The 14,098-nt window shown below is 42.8% G+C and overlaps 1 long non-coding RNA gene across 2 annotated transcripts in view; it reads left to right on the forward strand.

The window, feature by feature from the left end:
- The first annotated feature begins 338 nt into the window (after window positions 1-338).
- LOC146772767 (uncharacterized) overlaps window positions 339-14,098 on the forward strand; it is a 142,651-nt gene continuing 128,891 nt past the window's right edge. The window contains exon 1 of one of the 2 annotated variants that reach the window (XR_014972393.1): window positions 339-559. This is a non-coding gene — a long non-coding RNA (uncharacterized LOC146772767). The remainder of the gene's footprint in view (window positions 560-14,098) is intronic. The other variant, XR_014972392.1, reaches the window with a different exon arrangement.

A 14,098-nucleotide genomic window follows, 5' to 3' on the forward strand; every position in this document is an offset into this window, starting at 1 on the left:
GCCCACCCGGCGTTTTCCCCGTCTTTGCCGATTCTGAAGTCCCCTGGCAGGTGCCCACCCTGCCAGGGACATTGCTGTGATCGTTGGCGGGTGCCCACCCCGCTTATTTAATAATTTAATAGGCGGGTGCCCACCCCGCTTTAATTGGAGAAGTACTATCCCTAGCGGGTGCTTACCCCGCCAGGGACTTTGCCGTGCTGGTTATACCCCCCCGCTGCGTATCTAGCGGGTGCCCACCCCGCGAAGGAATCACCGCCGCGGTGAAGGAGGAAGTCAGGCTGCGTGTGGCCTGACGTGGGGCGGGACTTCCGCTTCCGCGAGGGAAGCCCCGCGCCCACGGATTCCCCCGAAGCCAGCACAGGGAGAAGAGCGTGGCGAGAGGCCTGCCGCCAGCCGGGAACAGGAGGCAGCTGCTGATCCTGGCGGGGCTCCCTGGTGACGGTGGGAGAGCCCCGCGGTACCGAGGGAAGGAGCTGACGGGAGCCTACCCCGCGCTCCAGTGCCCCAGAGCGAGCCGACATCAGGGAGCAGAGAGGAAGTCCCGGCGTAGGAAGTCCCGGTAAGGAGAGGGCTCGGGGTGGTCTCTGTGCGCATCTGAGCCCCCCACGAGGAGGCTCCCCCGAAGGGGCCAACGTTCTTTACCTGGGAGCCCACGAGGCTCCAAAAGCATAAGGGGGCAGTTCTTTTGGTGCTCAGAGCGGCCCCGGAAGGCAGCGGGCCGCTCCAACGTATGAGGACACTGGCCGTCAAGAGCGCTGGTGCGCTCCAACAGCGTGGGGCACATCGTTTTAGAGCGCTGGTGCGCTCCAACAGTGTGGGGCACATCGTTTTAGAGCGCTGGTGCGCTCCAACAGCGTGGGGCACATCGTTTTAGAGCACTGGTGCGCTCCAACAGCGGGGGCAGTATTTTGCTCAGGGTCCAGAGGGACTCCAACGTTGGGGGCACCTAGTCTTGAGCCACGAAGGTTCTAGGGGGCATTCCTTGTGGTTAAAGCCCAGAGAGGCGCCACGTGACTGCTATTTTTGTTGTAAAAGGCACAGTGGTGCCTAGGTTCACTCACAGCTGCCCAGCACTTAGTGGGCAGCTGCATCGTTTAGGTTGTGCCTTATGCGCCCTGTTTTGCGCAACCTGCGCAGTCGCGCCCTGACTTTGCTGAACACAGGGCGTCCTAGCCCCTACCAGGCCAGTTGGCCCAGGGACTGCCACAGATAGTGGCTAATGTGAGTTTTTGCGCCATTGTTCCTTTCCTGCACCTCTGAATGTGTTTATGCGTCAGGTGCTTTGCTTTACACCTCTGAATGTATTTTATGCATCCTGTGTTTATGTGCTTAGACCCCTACAGGTGGAGTGATACTTAGGTGGTTGTTTTTCTCCTAGTACAGGTGGTGCTGGTGAGGTCCTGATTCCCTGCGCAGTATTTTCCTAAGGTGGTTAGGGTTGCGTAGGTGGTACTTTCTGGTTACCAGGAGTTACTGATTGTGTGTTATATATGTTATTGTGTGCTATGTTCTAAAGTATTATTCCTAAGTTCTAAGAGTGATAATTTCGGACAGTGTTCCATGTGGCCCTGTCCCCTGTACATATAATCCCTTGTAAATTCTGCCTGTTGGCACATTGTAAAGTGTGTGTTTTTATCTGATGTGTTGTGTATAATACAAAGGCTATTTTTATAGAATACCTTGTGTGGAGTTTCCTTTGTGGTGGGCCTTAAGTGTTGTTGCTGGGTGCGCGCGCAAACGCTTTACACATCGCCTCAGGGATAAGCCTGTCTGCTCGTGCCAAGCTACCAAGGGGGTGAGCAGGGGTTATCTTTGGCGTGTAACTTCCTTGCCCTGACTAGAGTGGTGGTTTCTGCCTGACTTTGGCGCAAGCCTTAGCCAACCAGAAATCCCATTTCTGACAAGGCTATACTCCAAATTGTGGCTTTACGATTAGAAGGTCTGATGCCTGGTCTGATCCACCCGGACCAGTCCGGTTTTATCAAGGGCAGACAAACACATGACAATGTTCAAAAAGTGATCCATTTCATTAAGAAGGGAACAACACATCCCAGCGGTTCTGCTGGGCCTAGACGTCGATAAGGCATTTGAACGAGTGGACTGGTCTTTTCGGTTTTACACTCTTCAGAGATTCGGCTTCTGAGAATCCTTTATATCAATGGTACAGGCACACATTTCTGTACCATGTGCCAGGATATGGATTAATGGGGTGAGTTTGGATCCATTTCTATTTAGCAGGGGGACAAAACAGAGGTGCCCACTCTCCCGCTCGTCTTCGCACTTAGTAATGAGCCCCCGGCAGCAAACATAAGAGAGACCCCGAAAATATGCGGTATCGGTTTTGGATCCGAGGACCATGAGATTTCCCTGTTTGCTGATGACCTCTTACTAACACTTACAGAACAACAACAATCCCTAGCAACGCTGCAGGAGGTTTTGAGACGATTTGAAGAGTTAGCGAGTTTACACATAAACCTGCCCAAATCAAATCAAATCAAACGTAGCTTTATTCAATTTTTGTTTAGATAATCATAAAATCATATAAGTATTACACAAGATAGGACAGCAAAACACATGGAAATAATTAGACATCGTACATTGAATCATGTAGTGCTCAGACGTTTAAAGGTCAAATACTTGGATCCTCTTTACATAATTAGATTTTGGGCAATCAGACAGTCACATTAAAATCAATTTCCTATATTTCACTGAAGTGTTGTTTGCTGTGAGCGATCATCACAAGGGCACAGTTGCATAACTCTCAACCAATCATTTATCTTCGGGAAACTCATTAGTCTATGCAGTATCCCTAGTCTAAATCTTGTACAAAGGAGTCTGTCATACGTGCCGCAGACTAATGTGAGATATGGTTGAATGGTATGCGTAGTTAAGATCATCTGGTTATGCAATACTGTAGGCTTTGATATTTCTACTGTTAGTCTGAGGGATTCGAGTAGGGTTAAACCTTTCATTTTTAACACTTTGCTTGTCAAAGTGTCCATTGTGCTCGGCTTAGTATAGAACTCTGGGTGGCCTAGATCATGCATAAAATCCGGCACATACTTTAGCCACGCAATTCTTAAAACAACATTGAGTTTAAAAATATAATTTAAAATTTCCTTGTTGAGGTTGGTTTCTACAGATATGCATATTCTGTGCCATAACATGATTGGTTTCACTTTTATAATATCTGTGATAGATGGAATGCCCAATTCAGAGTGACAGACGTAGGAGGAGGTACTACACGGGACTGCCAAAATGAATCGTAAGAACATGTTCGACAACTTGGAGGGCCTGAAGATCAGAGTATCCCCAGATAACCTACCCAAATCCTTCCTTCTTAACTTGACTCTGTCTGACAAGGAGATGAGAGCATTAGTAGCTGTAACCCCCTTCCAATGGGCAAAGTAGGAGCTCACATACCTTGGTGTGAAGACAGCTCCTAAGATCTCAGGGTAATTTATAGCTAACTACCCGCCACTTCTTCGCCAATTTAAGACCGATATTAAGAGGTGGGCTCCCATATACATGTCTTGGCTGGGAAGAATACATGCCATTAAAATGGTGGTCCTACCAAAATGTCTTCATCTCTTCCAGAGCTTACATGTGGAAATAGAACGCAATTATCTACCTTGCATTCACACCCTTTCACAAAATGTATCTGGCAAAATAAAAGAGCATGCCTACCCTTTAGCCTCTTCCAGAAACCAAAAGACGAAGGAAGCCTAGCACTCCCTGACTTAGCTTTGTGTTATAAAGCAACTTAACTTTGAGTCATTACTGAGTGGTCCCAGCGAGAGTCGGACAAACACTGGCTCCACATGGACAGATCAATAGTGGGGAAGAGTCATTTGGGATGTCCTCAGGAAACTGAAACCACTGTGGTTTACTAGCCGATTTTTGACATTTATGGTGGGACTGCCTGACGATCCGGCCCTTTTGAACTGAAATCTGAGCCTAACAAAAAGATATGCTAGGAGACCTCGTCTCAGACATCCCTGATTTCGCAATTCTGGGCCTACAAGTTATCTCCTTAAAAATCAAACAAAATCAGACCAGGTTATAGTGTGGATCTGCCTGGGGGCAGTGAAAATGGCAATTGCCGCAGCCTGGAAAAAGAGGGAAGCACCAGCCCTAACACAATGGCATGCATGACTCTAGCAAGCAGTTACAATGGGACGCCTTAGTGATATCTTTAGAGACTACTTCAAAAACTTTGAATTCGCCTGTCGCCCCTTGGTCAGCTACCTCTCCAAAGGTCTCCCACTAGTAGCCTGCCCTTCGCGGGTGAAAACGATTCATCTCTTCCATTTTTAAACAGTGAGACCCCCACCATTAGCGTACTAAGGTACATGCTTAATCCCATGCCGCCCTAACGTTCTGCTAGGCCTTCTTTTCTTCCTTAAATTTAGGTTGAAAATTCCTGCATTTTTCTGTTTTTGTTTCCTTTCTTTTCTGGTTCAAGTTGAAAGGGAGTGGGGTATGAGGGGCATAATTTGGGGAGATTATGGGGACAATATGTTTTATTAGTTTAAGCAACCTCTTTAATGCTCAGAGAGGGGGGATACCCTGACTGTCCAACAAATGCTGTGTTTTGATATAGATCAGGGAAAGCCATAAAGGGATCCTTTTTTCGAATGTATTGCCATGTTATGTATTGGAAAGTCAATAAAAACATGTCTGACAAAAAAGATTTTCCCGGTCTGAAGCCTGGGTAGTATTTTAAAAGATGAGGAGTCTGCTGTTAGAAACCTGTATCGGCAATTAATTTTCATTGCAATCCCTTCAATATTGATAAAGGAATGAAGCCATGCAACTTTTGTGCCAGCAGATCTCAAAGAATACTGTACATAAAGAAACTTTAAGGGAATACAGATATCAGTGGTTTTTAAATAGAGTAAACAATAACATACAAAACAAACAAATGCAGCAATATATTACTAAACAGTTTAGCACTTTCGCCATGCTGCAACACAAACTGAAAGCACATGTAAATACAAACATACAATGGGCCAAATGATGTTCAGACAAAATATTGACAGACATTAATATTGAGTCTGTAATATCATCACACAGAAATATTGTGTGCAAGGATATCCTTGTCAACAATTTTGATTTTAACTAATATCGATTTTAGCTGTATCAAAATCATTAATATAGTTTATAAAAATATCGCTTTAAAGAATATAGTTTTAAAATATTTTTATGTATTGTAATATTTATTTAAATTGAATATGTTATAAAATGTTTGTTTAATTGTTGTTAAGCTTTTTTAATATTGTTTTGAAATTGTTAATAGATTTGAAAATACATTTTATACAGTAACATAACAGGTGGTGGGGTTTATATTGGGTATATGATGAGAAGTAAATTAATTATAATTAATTAATAATTGATTTTTAATTCATTTTTTTATTTAATTGCTAATTAATTGTTTGTTAATTGTAAAATTAATTTTATTTTGTTAATTAACTTTGAGGTGCAGGTTGTGTGTTTTGTAGATGTATGTGGTGCAAAGTAAATTAATTACAATTAACTACTAAGGTGCCGATTCCGATCCTGTAAAACCCAGGTACGAATGGTCGTACGGAGCGTATTCTCCGTACGACCTGTACCCGGGAAATCCACCGTACAAACCAGCAAGTACGATTCGTACAGAAATACCATTTCCGTACGAATCGTACAAAACACTGTACGGCTAAAAAATACCTACTATTCTGATCCTGGACAGTGCGTACGCGACGTCCGCACGGAGTCAGGCAGCGTTTTACGGACCAGCAAGTACGATTCGTACCCGCAGCACTCCGCACGGCTATTTTTTTACGGGAGCCAAAAAGTGCCGGAAAAGTTAAGTACGCTGCGATGTACAACGAAAAGGGGGCCCGGTACATGACGTACACTACGTACACGCCATCAACCACATCGTACGTGTCATCATGTACGGTGCGTACCCCAACATTGCGTATGTACGGTGCGTACATACGTGCTGTTGGGGTACGCACCATACATAGGCCAACAGCGCGCCCACGTATGTCTGCACTGTACCCCAGGCGTACCCCAATCCTCGCGTATATACGGTACATACATACGCGGGTGGGAGGGTACGCCTAGGGTATGGTGCGGACATACGTGGGTGGGGGTTATGCATGGGGTACGGTCCGTACATACGCGGGTGGGGGGTACGCCTGGGGTATGGTGCGGACATATGCGAGTGGGGGTACGCCTGGGGTACGGTCCGTACATACGCGGGTGGGGGGTACGGTGCGGACATATGCGGGTGGGGGGGAGGCTGGGGGGGCCGTAAGACTCGTACCCCAGGCACAAGTGTACCCGGGGTAGGGGTCGTACAAAGTTCGCTCCGTACGGGACGTTTTCCATACGCTTGTGCATTCGGAACGCCGGTACGGATCAGACTTGTGCGCTCGGACTTCTGTTTTACGACTCGTACGTAAAACTGTCCGGGGACGTCTCGTAGACTTTTCCCGATACGATTCGTATGTATTTTTACCGTACGAATCGTACTTCACCGGTTGTACGGAACTTGTACGATACGTACATAAAAAAATACGGATACGAGTCGTGAGGTAAATCTTATCGGCACCTAAATAGTTCTTAATTAATATTAAGTATTTAATTGATAATTAAATATGTTAATTGTCTAAATAATTTTTTTATTATATTTCAGGTGTGTATAGGTGCTTTGTAGGGGTATAGGGTGGAAGTAAATTGTAATTAATAATACCATGTTAATTAATATTATTAATTTAATTGACAATTAATTATGTAAATTGGGTAACGCTAGCATTTTTTGGGGTATGTATTTTGTATGGGTAAAGAGTGTGCAGGAAATTATAATAATTAAGTAATAATGTTACGAAAATTATTCAAATGATTATGTAAAATATATAATTCAGATATTCCTTATGTTATATATTTGGTGTAAATTGTGGCATTTGTAGGATTAAATGAAGTGAAGTTACTTAAGTATAATTGTGTTATAGCTAACTAATATTAATTTAATTTACAATTCATTATGAAAAATAATGCATTTTTTTATTTTATATATTAGACGTGGTTAATTAAATAAAAATTATTTTAGTAAGGGTTAAGTATTATTAGTAATTTGAGAAATATTTAATTATGCAACAAGTAAATAATACCATTTAAAGATTTCATTTTATATATGTGTTGTGTACTAATTTTAGTAATGTGTTCTATAAATATGTTCTTTATTATTGTATGTGTTATTTGTATTGTGCTTTTTAAATGTAAATAACATTGTCTTTATTGGTTAATATTAATTTGGGAATTTAGCGCCAAATTACGAGTCTAGCCATCTTTGACCACCAGACTCGTGGTGGCAGTCCTGTGGCCATCCTATTCATATGTGGCCATTCGGACTGCCACCTCTGAGCCGGCTGCGCCAAGGATCCGCCGTTCCCTGGCAGTGGCACAGCGGACAGGGATATCCAATTTACAAGGCAGGACTGCCACGGTCCATCAAACATATTATGAATCACCCCACTGCCAGCCTTTTCATGGCGGTGAGCCCACAATGAAAAGACTGACGTGGGAAAACAAAGGGAGCCTTACAAGGACCCATGCCCCCGGAGCCTTGGTAATGCATTCAAGGGGGCACAAGAGATGCCTCCCTGATTGCATGCACACCAAGTTCCAGCATGGATTGGACTTCACAGTCCAAGCCGTGCTGGAATGCTTTTGCGTTCCAATTGTGGGGCCTGTTTTCAGGGCAACCTCTTGGGAACAGTAAAAGAAAAGCCTTCAAGACATGAGTTGAACTCGTACTCTGGTGGGCGGACCATGCATGGCATTGGCGGTGCTGTGCCGGTGCAAAGCTTGTGCAGCACCGCCAAACTCGTAATCAGGTCCGTAGCTTTGTATATTCATTATAATAATATTTATAGTTATTTAATATATTTATTAAACATTGTAATAAATATTGATTTGTTCAAGTTAATTAGTCTGTTTCTAATGTTGCACTGACTGAAGTGGAAATAGTTAATTGTTCCCCTCTGCAGTCCAACACTTTCCCTACTATTGCACTGACTGGGGTGGGAATGATAAACATTACCCCTCCGCTATCCAACACTTTCCCTACTGTGGCACTGACTGGAGTGGGAATGGTAAATATTACCCCTCCTCCGCTATCCAACACTTTCCCTACTGTGGCACTGACTGGAGTGGGAATAGTAAATTTTACCCCTCCGCAATCCAACACTTTCCCTACTGTTACTCTGACTGGAGTAAGAATAGTACATTTGGCCCTCTGCAATCCAACTCTTTTCTTACTCCCTTTACAGTCTACCACTTTTCCTAATCTTGCACTGGCTGGAGTGGGATATTAAATCTAATTTCTCTGCAATCATAGTTTCCGTCCTGTTGCTTTGACTGGAGTGGGAGCAGTACATTTTACATCTTCGCAATTCATCTCTTTCACTATGCTTGCACTGACTGGAGAGGGAGCAAATTTTAAACCCTTCACTTCTATAACACACTTTCCCTACTGATGCACTGACTGGAGTGGGAATAGTAACTTTTACCCCTCCACTATCTAACACGTTCCCTACTGTTTCACGGACTGGAGTAGGAATTGTAAATGTTACCCCTCCGCAATCCAACACTTTCCTGGATTGACTGGAGTGGGAATAATCCATTTTACCCCTCCTGAGTACAACACTTTGCCTACTTTTGTCTAAATTGTAGTGAGAATAGTATACGCATTTTATAGTCTAGTTTATATTGTTTAAATGTATATTATTATGTTTTTGTTTATTGAAAATTATAATATTAATGTTTTTAATATGTAATACATTTTTTGTGAATTGCAATTTTGAATTTAGTTAAATGTTTTATTTATAATAAAAATTATGTTTTAAATATATTTTATGTTATATATATATTATTGCATTTACAAAAATGATTACATTATACTATAAATTAAAATTATTAGGTGAAAAATATTTTTAAGTTAGAGCTATGTAAATAAATATATATATATATATATTAATATATATGTGTGTTTTACTTTTTGGAAATAATTATAATTGTTTTATTTTTTTTAAACCATTACATCTATTTTATTTTTATTGCATTAGTGTTATTAATAATATATTTAATGTTTACTATTTACATTTATATATTTTTAAAGAAACAATATTTTATACAATGATATGAGACAATTTTTGTTTATCTCGTAATGTTTGTAATTTACATGATAAGTACAGCCTAACTATATTTTTTACATTGATATTTATGTCACAATATTTTTATATGGGGATATCTTCATGGTTGATATTTTGTCAGTGAACCGGGCCCAAAAAATCCAATATTAAAAATATAGGCAATGCATACTAACGTTCTGAGGAATGTGCACTTGTACAAAACTGTTTTTTCTGCCCCAATAACCAGCTCACCTCAACATTACAAATTGAATACTAAGGGGCTTATCACGATGTTGGAGTTGCCACCGACCGACACCATCTCGGACTCAGTACCGACCGACCTGATGTCGGCGGTCCCGACCGCCTGATTATGATGCAACCGAACACTGTTTGGTGTAATTTCCACTGTTCTCTATGGGAGCTTGTGTTACGGCCATAATCCGACCATAATACAGAGAAATGGGTGCATGTGTAAAACCCTGCAGAATGGTACCAGCCGTACAGTGCAGGGTTTCACAGGGGGGTACCCTGGGTACCCCCTCGACCACCGACCTTAGACCATGGGGGCAAAGGGGCCCTGCTAGGGACCCTCAAAGTCGCTTTCCGACAGTCTTTCCATGTTGGAAAGGCCAGCACGGAAAATCTGTTGGAAACCAACATCGTAATACCGGCAGCGCAAATGCCATCCATAGGGGATTACGGTGCGGTTCCGATTGACAGAAACACTCTGAGCGCCGGCCGGAACTGAGTCGGAATGACTGTCTGGTTTACATTCCGACCACAAACTTCGTAATCAGGCGTTGGGCCACACACCGACCGAGTCTCCCGGAAAGTCTGACCACGGTTGGGAAGCTTCGGACTAGAGGTCAGAGGTTTTCCGACCGACATCGTTATTTGCCTTTAAATAACCGGAAACATGCAACAAGCAGAAATAATAATGAACTCATAAAATCAAAAACATGAAAACCTGAATCAGAGTGAATACATTTTGGAAATTTATAATCCAGGGAGAAGTATTTTGTTTGTAATGGGTAGGTAACACGGAAGCAAGCATGCATTCCCACAGAAGGGGTATGGTGACAAATGCTTTGAGACAATATCCTATTAGGCAGTGAATTCCTACAACTTTAGTCACGTTATAGATGATAGAATAGATTGCAACAGCAGAACCATTCGCCTACCTTTCAGAGTCCAGAAAATCATCATGAAAGCTTGCTGATGACAGCCACTGCAACACCCGCACTTGGCGGTCATACTGCTGATGATGGTTCGCAAAGGGCAGAATTAGATTCTTCAGATACGAAGGAATAACTAGGTGCCAGACAAGAGGACAAAATGTTATGTGTGCCCATAGTGACCATACATATTCTCAAGACAACCCTTCATGTTAATACTGCTTGTGTATCTCACAACTAATGCACTGACAAATGATCTAGCTACAACAGCTGGTCATCATCTATATTTATATCAACGCATGATGGAGAAATATGTGAACTGCTTTGGGCTACAAGTTTTCAGCCATTATAAACTACGTTTTATGCATTTATGGAACTATGGTCTCAATCTTCAAAATATAAGGTACTCTTCGAGGCGTGTAATGAGACTTTGTGGCATATTTATAAGCCCCTATTGCAACCACGTCTCTTTTAGTGAAGTTGTGATGGTGATGGGAGGGTTGCCTTATTCACAAGGCAGCGTTAAGTCACTTAACGTGGGTTAGCGCTGCCTTGCACATAAGGCACCCTTTCATGCTGCACTTAGCGTGAAAGGGGTGGGCAATGGGTGTTGTGGTGAGCGTTCCACCACAACACCCATTGATTTTGACGCTGCCCCCATTTAGAAGAGCAGCGTAAATAGGAGGCAGCGCCAAAATTAAGACCAGGAAAAATCTGGTCTTAAACAGGCAAAATGAGGAAAAATGCTTTATTTCTCCTCGTTTTTGCTGTGTCCATGTGTGCTGCGTTGTGCAGCGCACGTGGAAAGAGCAAAATGCCAATGATTGTTAACAAGCAGGAATATCCCCTTCCTGCACATAAACAATCATTTTTTTTTTAAAAAAAGCAGTTTTGCAACTTCTATGTGTGCTTCATTAAGCAGCGCACATAGAAGTTACAAATCGGCATTTAAAGATTGTTTATGTGCAGGAAGGGGGACCTTCCTGCACATAAACAATCTTCCCCTCAACACAGGCACCCTTGCACTATGGTGCAAGGGTGCATGCGTGGCGCTAGGCAGCTTAATTTGGTACCAGCGCAGGGGGAAACGCAGGGCTGCACCGTATTCTTGTAAATACGGTGCAGCCCTGTGTTTTCAAAATGACAAAGTGTATTGTTAGCCTTCTTGGCTTAACAACACGATTCGCCACTTTCTAGTTAATATCCCCCCTTGTATCACAAAGGAGAGACAGAGTTGATTTCAGCTCTTTGTATAAAAGGTTCTCCTTTGCACTGTGTTGCAAGACTTGCATATGTATTTTTCTAATGTTACCTATATTACAAGTCCTGTTGTATACTAACTTGGTTGTTGCTTGTGGACTAAATGCATCAGAATGCAGGCGCAGGCCGAGAAAGCAGGCCACTAGTTTAAATGGTGCAGCTAATTCAAATGTGTGCTCGACAGCAATGCTTGTTTTTTGAGACTCATATTAACAAGCTGGAAAAGGAATATTTTCCTGATGCACTTTTTATAAACACAACTATGGCAGCTGAAATATGCTATGAGAGAAACCTCAAATAGTGTATAACAATCTCACAGTATAAAACACTAACCATTGTGTACTGAGTTCGGGGTAAAAAGCATTGGAAATTATTTGACTATGATCAAACAACATTCGAAGGTTCATATTAGTAAGTTAATGCAATCCACAATTCACATAGGAAGCAACATGTGAATAAACTCTTTTACTACTCTTTTGGTGTTTTTCTAAGTTAAATTGAGGCCACTCATCGTCCATATTACATTCTGTTTGATGCACTTGCTCTGCTCCCACAAATCAATCCGAGTATACCACCTTAATTTTTATACGCCAATTTCACATTTCTTTGCTGTGTCATGTAGTTCCTACCAATCCATTGGACCTTCACATTATTTGGGCAACATATACTAAGGGATTGGTGTCTAGAATGATTCCGGACACCCCCGCAGGATATATTGGCCTATAGACCAGCTAGCTCGCAGTGCCACCGTAAGCACCCCTATCTACCAGGGAGGAAAGGGTTTCGGGTAACCACTGAACATGACAACCCTGATTCCTCAGAGATCGTGAAAACAGTACAGAACCTTTTGCTCAGTCAGTCCTGCTTACTTATTTTCGGAGGAATATACAGAGAATACACATTGGGACGTTTTCCATAACATTTATTGAACCAATGTCATTATTGCATAAAATACATGTGCGGCAATTATTAGTAGACAGAAGCAGATAAACGTGATTACAAGCACCAAAAGCGTAAATAGTAGGTAGAGTTCTACCATGGTGCTAAAACAATGTATACATCCAGGCTGGTAAACAAGGCAGTAATCGGGCGTACTTTTACTATGCAAACTCTACTCTAAGTGTACCTAGAGTGTATGAAGGTGTAGAGCCAAGAATACCCCTAATTGAAGATCCAACCGCATTACATGATGGAAAAGAGTGAAGGACCCCCATCATGGTCACGAAGTGGACACCTGAGTGGTGATCTCTCAGCATGCACGGACCCTCGGTATCAGTGGAAGTGCCTCCTCTACTTATCAATCAGGATGCTCATCTTTTATAATAAAAAGCAGCCTTGCGATGTACTCATACATTAGTGATGTTGTGTTGTCCTGCATGCTCCCAGCTTTCCCATCACGCATGTCCATTGTCTGTTGACATACATAGCGCCTCTCAGTTGATCTCGTTCTCCCAGAGTGCTCATGAGGGGGAGGCTAGCTCAGCCTCCCACCTTCCATGAATGCCAGTCCCAGGCAATGTAATGTCGTAGCTACCATCGTGTCTACCTCATCCTCAGTAGCTAAGTGTTCTGCGACAGAGTGCTGGCCCTTTTAGATGTCTTGGAGGATGGAATCTCAACTGCCAGCAAGCGGGATTTAGCGCAGGCCTAATGTGTCTTCCCTACACAGTGCGGGGCTTTCAGCTTGTGCCCAGGTCAGCAGTGAGGGTTCTGATAGTTTCCATCTCTTAGTGATCAAGCGCTTAGCCATTAACAACCCCAGGTCAATAAATCTGGATGTTGCCTTGTGTCTCTTTGATCTGTGGAATAAACCCAAGACGTATGCTCCCAAGTGTGTGCCACTGCGTGCCCAGTGCAGTTGGGTAGTAATGTGCCGCCAATAATCAATAAATGAAGGGCAACCCCATAACATGTAGAGGAGTTCTGGGTCCACCAAGCAACATCGAGGACATTGAGGTGCCGATTAGGATCCTGGAAAAATTTTTCCCGTACGACTCGTATCCGGTCTTTTTACCGTACGAATCGTACAAGTGCCGTACAAACTGCCAAGTACGATTCGCATGGGAAAAAGTCCATACGAATCGCATTGGGAATAAATCCCCACAAGTCAAGAGCTTGTGACATGTGTTCTACAAAGAAAATTAATAAATACATTTGCTTCAAATAATCTTCAAGGCTAGGTAACAGTCAGGCTCTGCAAGGTTCAGTGGCTACAGTGAGTGAAACTATGCAATTAGCTGACTACATAACAATGAACATAGTGAAAATGACAGGACCAGAAGTCCTTTGCTGAACACCTGAAAGAGAAGATTATGATCTGTAATGCCTTGGGCGCAGGGAATCTTTAAGTGCAATACACTACAAAATTGGCTTTGGAGAGGGTGTTGCTACTGGAGCTAAACATTAGCCAAGCAAACACAAATGTCTGGATTTTATTCTTCTCAGGAAGCATCACACAGCGCTCAACTGTGGTGTCATGAA

This window comes from Triturus cristatus, chromosome 12, assembly GCF_964204655.1.
Source record: "Triturus cristatus chromosome 12, aTriCri1.1, whole genome shotgun sequence".
In the NCBI taxonomy this organism is placed as follows: Eukaryota; Metazoa; Chordata; class Amphibia; order Caudata; family Salamandridae; genus Triturus; species Triturus cristatus.